The sequence below is a fragment of the Salvelinus namaycush genome, chromosome 31 (assembly GCF_016432855.1).
Source record: "Salvelinus namaycush isolate Seneca chromosome 31, SaNama_1.0, whole genome shotgun sequence".
Classification (NCBI taxonomy): domain Eukaryota; kingdom Metazoa; phylum Chordata; class Actinopteri; order Salmoniformes; family Salmonidae; genus Salvelinus; species Salvelinus namaycush.
Genome location: NC_052337.1, coordinates 21,972,194 through 21,982,354, shown reverse-complemented (window position 1 = coordinate 21,982,354; position 10,161 = coordinate 21,972,194).

Genomic DNA, 10,161 nt, shown 5'->3' with positions numbered 1-10,161 from the left:
GCATGTGTCTGCTCAAACGGTCAGAAACAGACTCCATGAGGGTGGTATGAGGGCCCGACGTCCACAGGTGGGGGTTGTGCTTACAGCCCAACACCGTGCAGGACGTTTGGCATTTGCCAGAGAACACCAAGATTGGCAAATTCGCCACTGGCGCCCTGTGCTCTTCACAGATGAAAGCAGGTTCACACTGAGCACGTGACAGACGTGACAGAGTCTGGAGACACCGTGGAGAACGTTCTGCTGTTTGCAACATCCTCCAGCATGACCGGTTTGGCGGTGGGTCAGTCATGGTGTGGGGTGGCATTTCTTTGGGGGGCCGCACAGCCCTCCATGTGCTCGCCAGAGGTAGCCTGACTGCCATTAGGTACCGAGATGAGATCCTCAGACCCCTTGTGAGACCATATGCTGGTGCGGTTGGCCCTGGGTTCCTCCTAATGCAAGACAATGCTAGACCTCATGTGGCTGGAGTGTGTCAGCAGTTCCTGCAAGAGGAAGGCATTGATGCTATGGACTGGCCCGCCCGTTCCCCAGACCTGAATCCAATTGAGCACATCTGGGACATCATGTCTCGCTCCATCCACCAACACCACATTGCACCACAGACTGTCCAGGAGTTGGCGGATGCTTTAGTCCAGGTCTGGGAGGAGATCCCTCAGGAGACCATCCGCCACCTTATCAGGAGCATGCCCAGGCGTTGTAGGGAGGTCATACAGGCACGTGGAGGCCACACACACTACTGAGCCTCATTTTGACTTGTTTTAAGGACATTACATCAAAGTTGGATCAGCCTGTAGTGTGGTTTTCCACTTTAATTTTGAGTGTGACTCCAAATCCAGACCTCCATGGGTTGATAAATTTGATTTCCATCGATAATTTTTGTGTGATTTTGTTGTCAGCACATTCAACTATGTAAAGAAAAAAGTATTTAATAAGAATATTTCATTCATTCAGATCTAGGATGTGTTATTTTAGTGTTCCCTTTATTTTTTTGAGCAGTGTATATATATAGTAGCAGTCAAAAGGTTGGACACACCATTCAAGGGTTTTTCTTTATTTTTACTATTAAATACATTATAGAATAATAGTGAAGATTTCAATACTATGAAATAACACATATGGAATCATGTAGTTACCAAAAAAGAGTTAAACAAATAAATATATATTTTAGATTCTTCAAAGTAGCCACCCGTTGCCTTGATGACAGCTTTGCACACTTGGCATTCTCTCAACCAGCTTCATGAGGAATACTTTTCCAACAGTCTTGAAGGAGTTCCCACATATGCTGAGCACTTGTTGGCTGCTTTTCCTTCACTCTGCGGTCCAACTCATCTCAAACCATCTTAATTGGGTTGAGGTCAGGTGATTGTGTAGGCCAGGTCATCTGATGCAGTACTCCATCATTCTCTTTCTTGGTCAAATAGCCCTTACACAGCCTGGAGGTATGTTGGATCATTGTCCTGTTGAAAAACAAATGATAGTCCTACTAAGCGCAAACCAGATGGGATGGCATATCGCTGCAGAATGCTGTGGTAGCCATGCTGGTTAAGTGTGCCTTGAATTCTAAGTAAAGCACTGACAGTGTCACCAGCAAAGCACCCCCACACCATCACAGGGGAAGGTTAGTTCAGTCTAGGCTAATTGATTTGCCTGCCTGCAGTACCTGCTGTGCTAAAGTACTGCCTGTTTGTCTAATTGGCCTCAAGCCCTCCTCATCTTAGATAGTGTAGTTCCCAGGTGACCTTAGAATAAGGCCAGGCACTGCAGGTTACAGCCCAATCAATACACAACAATACATGTCTTTCAATGCTGACTTAAGTCATTTTCTCCACCATTGATCAACTGTTGTATTCATAACCCTTAGGAGGGGCTCCTCAACCCTCAACTCCTCATCAACAGCCCATAGACCCCACCATGGCATGTTACACAAACAGAAAAATGGAAGGAAAACCAAAACAATGGAGGGCACTATGGTACACACTAGAGCACCACCATTTTGAAACTATTGGTATTTGTTCTAGCCCTCAACAGTCCAGAAGGAATGGTTCCCAAAATAGTTTATACCAATTTAGTATATTAAATGATGGGCAAAGTGAATGGAATGAGGTGGCTGTTTTTGACCCTCTTTTCACAGAAAATGAAGCTTACTGTGTGGAACATTATGGTCAGAGTCCATTGACTCTCAGAGTCCATTGAGTGGGGTACAAGGAGTTTTTTTCACAGGGTGATCTTCAGAATGGTAGCTGAGTGTTACAGGGGAGTGGATTGAGGTCTGCCTCCATAATACAACAGAATTGTTATCTGTCTGTTAGTTGACAGTTAAGGCTTGAACCCCGACATGGCTGCTCACGACTTTATTTCACTGTGTGTCTGTCCTTTCTTTCTCTCCACAGAGGTGAACCTTCTAGAGGAGCTCTCGCTGCAGGTGTCCAACAGCAGCAATGCCTCCATGTCTCTGGATGCTCTGAGGTGTCCGGTGCTGCAGGTGGGACAGTACTCCACCCTGTCCCTGCCCCTTGCACAACTCTTCACTGACGGGTAAATCCCCCCCCCACACACACACACACACACAGTCATGGCCAAAAGTTTTGAGAATGACACAAATATTAATTTCCACAAAGTTTGCTGCATCAGTGTCTTTAAATATTTTTGTCAGATGTTACTATGGAATACTGAAGTATAATTACAAGCATTTCATAAGTGTCAAAGGCTTTTATTGACAATTACATGACGTTGATGCAAAGCGTCAATATTTGCAGTGTTGACCCTACTTTTTCAAGACCTCTGTAATCTGCCCCGGCATGCCATCAACTAACTTCTGGGCCACATCCTGACTGATGGCAGCCCATTCTTGCATTATCAATGCTTGGAGTTTGTCAGAATTTGTGGGGTTTTGTTTGTCCACCCACCTCTTGAGGATTGACCACAAGTTCTCAATGGGATTAAGGTCTGGGGAGTTTCCTGGCCATGGACCCAAAATATTGATGTTTTGTTCCCCGAGCCACTTATTTATCACTTTTGCCTTATTGCAAGGTGCTCCATCATGCTGGAAAAGGCATTGTTCGTCACCAAACTGTTCCTGGATGGTTGGGAGAAGTTTCTCTTGGAGGATGTGTTGGTACCATTCTTTATTCATGGCTGTGTTCTTAAAATTGTGAGTGAGCCCACTCCCTTGGCTGAGAAGCAACCCCACACATGAATGGTCTCAGGATGCTTTACTGTTGGCATGACACAGGACTGATGGTAGCGCTCACCTTGTCTTCTCCGGACAAGCTTTTTTCCAGATTCCCCAAACAATCGGAAAGGGGATTCATCAGAGAAAATGACTTTACCCCAGTCCTCAGCAGTCCAATCCCTGTACCTTTAGCAGAATATCAGTCTGTCCCTGATGTTTTTCCTGGAGAGAAGTGGCTTCTTTGCTGCCCTTCTTAACATCAGGCCATCCTCCAAAAGTCTTCGCCTCACTGTGCGTGCAGATGCACTCACACCTGCCTGCTGCCATTCCTGAGCAAGCTCTGTACTGGTGGTGCCCCGATCCCGCAGCTGAATCAACTTTAGGAGACGGTCCTGGCGCTTGCTGGACTTTCTTGGGCGCCCTGAAGCCTTCTTCACAACAATTGAACCGCTCTCCTTGAAGTTCTTGATGATCCGATAAATGGTTGATTTAGGTGCAATCTTACTGGCAGCAATATCCTTGCCTGTGAAGCCCTTTTTGTGCAAAGCAATGATGACGGCACGTGTTTCCTTGCAGGTAACCATGGATGACAGAGAACAATGATTCCAAGCACCACTCTCCTTTTGAAGCTTCCTGTCTGTTATTCGAACTCAATCAGCATGACAGAGTGATCTCCAGCCTTGTCCTCGTCAACACTCACACCTGTGTTAACGAGAGAATCACTGACATGATGTCAGCTGGTCCTTTTGTGGGATTTTTTGGGATTCAGTTAATTTGCATGGTAAAGAGGGACTTTCCAATTAATTGCAATTCATCTGATCACTCTTCATAACATTCTGGAGTTTATGCAAATTGCTATCATACAAACTGAGGCAGCAGACTTTGTGAAAATTAATATTTGTGTCATTCTCAAAACTTTTGGCCACGACTGTACACACAGAGACTGACACTGTGTACCGGCATTGTGTTGTACAGGTTTGCAGATGAGTTCAGTCTGTTGGTGCAGTTACGAAGCCCACAGCGAGACGAACGCAGCGTGCTCACCCTGCTCAGCCATGACAGCCACATCCTGCTGCAACTACGCATCAGCGCATACACACTCACCTTCATCAGCACGCAACAGCGCCACTACGAGTGAGTCTGTGTGTCTGTGTATGTCTATCTGCCCGTCTGTGGTGATTTTGCAAATACAGGCTTTTTTTGTGTCTCAGGTAGATGTAATTTAAAAAAATATATAATAATTGGTTTTAATCTATTACCTATGTTAAGTTGTCACAAATTAACCTTAAACTTTTGTTTACATTTTTTTTTTTTTTCCAAAGCATTTTATTTCTGGATTTCACTGTTTTGAATTGACAAGGCAGTTGTCCCACACCCTGACTTTGACCTTCTGCTATGTATTTCAATAAGAAACATTTTGATAATTTGAAAATAGTTAATGCTGTTTAAAAAAAAAAGTTAAATAAATGAAAGCTATGTACTTTTTAATGTTCATAAGCACTAAAAATATATTTTGTTTTACGAAATACAGTTGTCCCACAGTTTTACGTCATCACCATCACACTGAATCAAGTGATCAATTGTAGTATTTATCAACATTTTACAAATCAATTCACCCAAGAACTGGGAAGTGACAGTGGCGAACAAGGATATGAGGTAGAGAGTACATGATATTATATCTCTACCTCCAAGAAAAGTACATTTGAATTTGTCAAGATAAGAGAATATTTTATTTTGTGTCCTTACCGTCTGTAATGAAGATTTCCAGGTTATTACCACCATAAAGTGTAAAATGGGTATATCCCTCCCTGCTCAGTACTGCTTATTACTTAATATTTTACTGTGTTCGTAGCAATGCATTTGACCATTACCCTGTCATTACACAGTAATTACCACCACAATCTACACATTTGTTAAAAAATATATTTAAACAGTAAATAAATATCACACTCCTGTCTTTAGGTGTAAAGCACTTACTTATTCTCAATATAACTACTTAAAAATGATAAATACATAACAATTTCAACAAGTAACTATATTGTTTATGGTAGCCTCAGTGCAGGTTTACAAGCACAAGAAGCAAACAGTCATATGTATTCAATAAGGAATTCAAATCATATTTTCTAAATAAACCAGGTAAACCAAATGATCCCCAAACCCATTTTGTTTGTGATTCAGTTTTAAACTAAAATGATCATGTTTTATGATGTGATGTAAATGCTTCGTGCGGAAAGTGTTTTGGGACGATGGAGTAAATTTCATGTATTGTTGAATAAAATGGTCACAGCCAATACCAGTTTGGTTCCTGCTAAAATGAGAAAAGTATTTATGTTGCTAAAAGTATTTTTCAAGAAACTAAATATTTTTTCTAAATAAGACATGACAAAAGGGCCCATTTTTGCAAAATCGTGTGTGTATGTTGACTGAGGGTGAAACGATTCAAGGGCTGTTTTTCTAAAGCCTACTGGCAGGTTGCTTGTTCCTCTCTTCTTAAGCCACAGTGGATTTTAAGCAATACATCACTGTTAGACAGACTTAAGACTTGGCCAGAAGATGGACAGAGTCATTTTGTTGCCTTGGTACTTGTATAGTGCATGAAATTTACAGCTGATATTTGAGGTGTGACTATATTTGAATCTCAACACTGTCTTGGAAGTGAAGCTTTTAGAGGGCCAACATGCACCACACACTTCACATTATTGCCAAAACAGCACATAACAGAGACATGCACTTCCTTCTCAATAATGTTTGTCATACTGTATGACATCACCCATTACATTGTTTTGACCCGATTCCCAGGTTCCCGGTCAGTGGTCTGTCTGACGGCCAGTGGCACCACGTAGCTGTGAGTGTGTCATCTGTTAGGCTGGCGCTGTATGTGGACTGTGCCCTGGTGGAAAGTGTGGACTGGGTGTACCAGGGTATGGGCATCACCCCTGAAGGCCTACTATTGTTGGGAGGGATCATAGAGGGCTTCGAGACACCCTTTGAGGTAAGTACTGGATTTACCGTTCCACCTCTTTATTTCCTCTCCTTTCTCTTCTTTTTCCTCCTCTCCTCTCCAGTTCCGTTCTCTTTTCCTCTCTCGTCTCCTCTCCTCTGTTCTCCTCTCCTCTTCTCTCCTCTCTCCTCTGTTCTCCTCCCCTCTTTTCTCCTCTCCCCCTCTCCTCTTTTCTCCTTTCCTTTCCTCTACTCTCTCCACTCCTCTCCTCCCTTCTCCTGCATGTTTCCATACAAGAGGATGTATTTGCCTAAATCATCATGCAACATACCAGCAACACATTATGCAACATAGACTATACAGCTTCATCTCCTGCTGTTCAGAGTGACTCAATAACTGAGTGCCCTTTCTGTTGAATGGTGGGTTATTATCATAGAAGATCAGTACCGGTCTGCAGGATGTATGTGCTGTCAAACCTTGTAGCCAAAAAACACTGTGAATCAGCACACTGTATAGGAACCCAATGGTCTAGCAATCCCCCTACCCAACCTGTAAGGGAGGTTTAGGGGGGTGAGATGGGATGGGGGCTCCTCTCATTGCCCTGACCCCACCAACTGCCCCCATTCCCCAAGACACATGAAGACATCCCTGTGCTGTCCATAGCAGAAGCCAGCAGCCAGAGCCAGTGTTTATGAAGGACGTGTTAGAGCGTACAGAATGAGTGCTGAGCAGGAAGGGGGGGGGGGGGGGGGGAGCAGGACAGGACAGACAGCAGGCAGCATCTGGCTTTGTGCTCAGCTCATTCCAGAGCCAAGATTGATTCTCCATCGCCTTCTCTCCCACAGCGACAGGTCTTTATGACAACCCCTCCGAGGATTAAGCTTCCTCTCTGAGGTGGTAACAGTCTTCTCCCGCCAGGTTCCTCTTTACTGGAACTTTAGCACACCTCCATTTTTCACCTTAACGGTCATCCACTTCAGGACAACTAAGGGAGGAAAACACCTTCCCCTGTCTGTTTTAAGTGTTTATTGTCAGTTGATCCATTTCCTTTCTCTACAGTTACAGCACAATAAAGACTGATATAGATGAGGCCTTTGCTAATGGGTTTTCGTGAAGGTTAAGCAGGCTTTAAAACCAGTTTTAAATGGTTTGTTGTTCCTCCACAGAGGAAAGGTAGGCATTTGTCCAGACAGTTCCTTTAGGTCTGTGAATATATATACTGAAAACAATATAGAATCACAACATGCAACAATTTAGAAGATTTTACAGTTCATATAAGGAAATCAGTCAATGTAAATAAATTCATTAGGCCCTAATCTATGGATTTCACATGACTGGGAATAAAGATACAGTTGAAGTCGGAAGTTTACATACACCTGAGCCAAATACATTTAAACTCAGTTTTTCACAAATCCTGATGTTTAATCGTAGTAAAAATTCCCTGTCTTAGGTCAGTTAGGATCACCACTTTATTTTAAGAATGTGAAATGTCAGAATAATAGTAGAGAGAATTATTTATTTCAGCTTTTATTTCTTTCATCACATTCTCAGTGGGTCAGCAGTTTACATACACTCAATTAGTATTTGGTAGCATTGTCTTTAAATTGTTCAACTTGGGTCAAACGTTTCGGGCAGCCTTCCACAAGCTTCCCACAATAAGTTGGGTGAATTTTGGCCCATTCCTCCTGACAGAGCTGGTGTAACTGAGTCAGGTTGGTAGGCCTCCTTGCTTGCACATGCTTTTTCAGTTCTGCCCACAAATTTTCTATTGGATTGAGGTCAGGGCTTTGTGATGGCCACTCCAATACCTTGACTTTGTTGTCCTTAAGCCGTTTTGCCACAACTTTGGAAGTATGCTTGGGGTCATTGTCCATTTGGAAGACCCATTTGCAACCAGGCTTTAACTTCCTGACTGATGTCTTGACATGTTGCTTCAATATATCCACATAATTGTTCTTCCTCTTGATGTCATCTATTTTGTGAAGTGCACCAGTCCCTCCTACAGAAAGCACCTTCACAACATGATGCTGCCACCCCCGTGCTTCACGGTTGGGATTGTGTTCTTCGGCTTGCAAGCCTCCCCCTTTTTCCTCCAAACATAATGATGGTCATTATGGCCAAACAGTTTTATTTTTGTTTCATCAGACCAGAGGACATTTCTCCAAAAAGTACGATCTTTGTCGTTTTACTGTGGATATAGATACTTTTGTACCTGTGTCCTCAAGCATCTTTACAAGGTCCTTTGCTGTTGTTCTGGGATTGATTTGCACTTTTCGCACCAAAGTACGTTCATCTCTAGGAGACAGAACACGTCTCCTTCCTGAGCGGTATGACAGCTGCGTGGTCCCGTGGTGTTTATACTTGTACTATTGTTTGTACAAATGAACGTGGTACCTTCAGGCGTTTGGAAATTGCTCCCAAGGATGAACCAGACTTCCTTGGCTGATTTCCTTTGATTTTCCCATGATGTCAAGCAAAGAGGCACTGAGTTTGAAGGTAGGCCTTGAAATACATCCACAGGTACACCTCCTATTGACTCAAATAATGTCAATTAGCCATGACATAATTTTCTGGAATTTTCCAAGCTGTTTAAAGGCACAGTCAACTAAGTGTATGTAAACTTCTGTCCCACTGAAATTGTGATACCGTGAATTTTAAGTGAAATAATCTGTCTGTAAACAATTGTTTGAAAAATGACTTGTGTCATGCACAAAGTAGATGTCCTAACCGACTTGCCAAAACGAAATAGTTTGTTAACAAGAAGTTTGTGGACTGGTTGAAAAACAAATTTTTATGACTCCAACCTGAGTGTATGTAAACTTCCGACTTCAATTGTACATCTCTTGGTCACAGATATAGTACCTTTTAAAAAATGGTAGGGGCATGAAACAGAAAACCAGTCAGTATTTGGTGTGACCACCATTTGCCTCATGTAGCGCGACACATCTCCTTCGGGAGAGTGGATCAGGCTGTTGATTGTGGCCTGTGGAATGTTGTCTCACTACTTGTCAACGGCTGTGCGAAGTTGCTGGATATTGGCGGGAACTGGAACACACTGTCATACACGTTGAACCAGCCATCTCATGGGTGAGATGTCTGGTGAGTATTCAGACCATGGAATAACTGGGACATTTTCAGCTTCCAGGAAATGTGTACCGATCCTTGTGACATGGGGCCGTGTATTATGCTGAAACATGAGGGGATGGCGGCGGATGAATGGCATGACAATGGGCCTCAGGACCTTGTCACTGTATCTCTGTGCACCCATCCCATACTACAAGAGCATTCGTCTACTGAAAGACAGAGCTCTGACACAGACAGACAGACAGGCAGGAATGCCCTTGAATCCACTGGCATGTCGGAAGAGAATTTCTTTGATTTTAGAAGATGAAATAAGGATGGATGAAGACAGAGAGAGTGTTACTGTTTAGTGGATGGAAAAGTTAAAAGGATAGTTCACCTAGATTCCAAAATTACTTACAAAACCAAAGCATGGGCTGCATCTTACCTTGTCCATAGACTACTTACAGGACAAGGAAACCAATATATTCTGTAATTTCGGTGAACTGTCCCATTAATGCACCATGAGCTTTAGACGGAGAGCCTTAGCGAGCCCAGTGCCCTACCAGGACCCTCTCCAACACACTCAGACATTCAGATGTATACATTTTAATTTCTACATGTATTCATTAAGCCATTCTTCATTTAATTATGTTTAACTATGTTTAATCAAGTTTAATTATGACACATTAGGACCAAAAAGAGAGAGGTGGGGAAACAGTATACTGTGTGCTGTATTTCTCTCTATCTCTCTTTCTCTCTCAATTTTATTTAGCTTCTAACAATTATTTAGTCCATATTTCATGCGATAAAGTTATTTGTTTAGTTGGCACTGTAATTATAAGCCATATTTTATCATCATTAAAGGTTTGATGTGTAAACAGTTAAGGAATGCATTGTCTGAGTCTATAGCTAAAGCACAGATACATTTGCATTTTACACTGTAACATGTTTACATTCTTCAAAAAAGACGAATGATGTCTGGTGC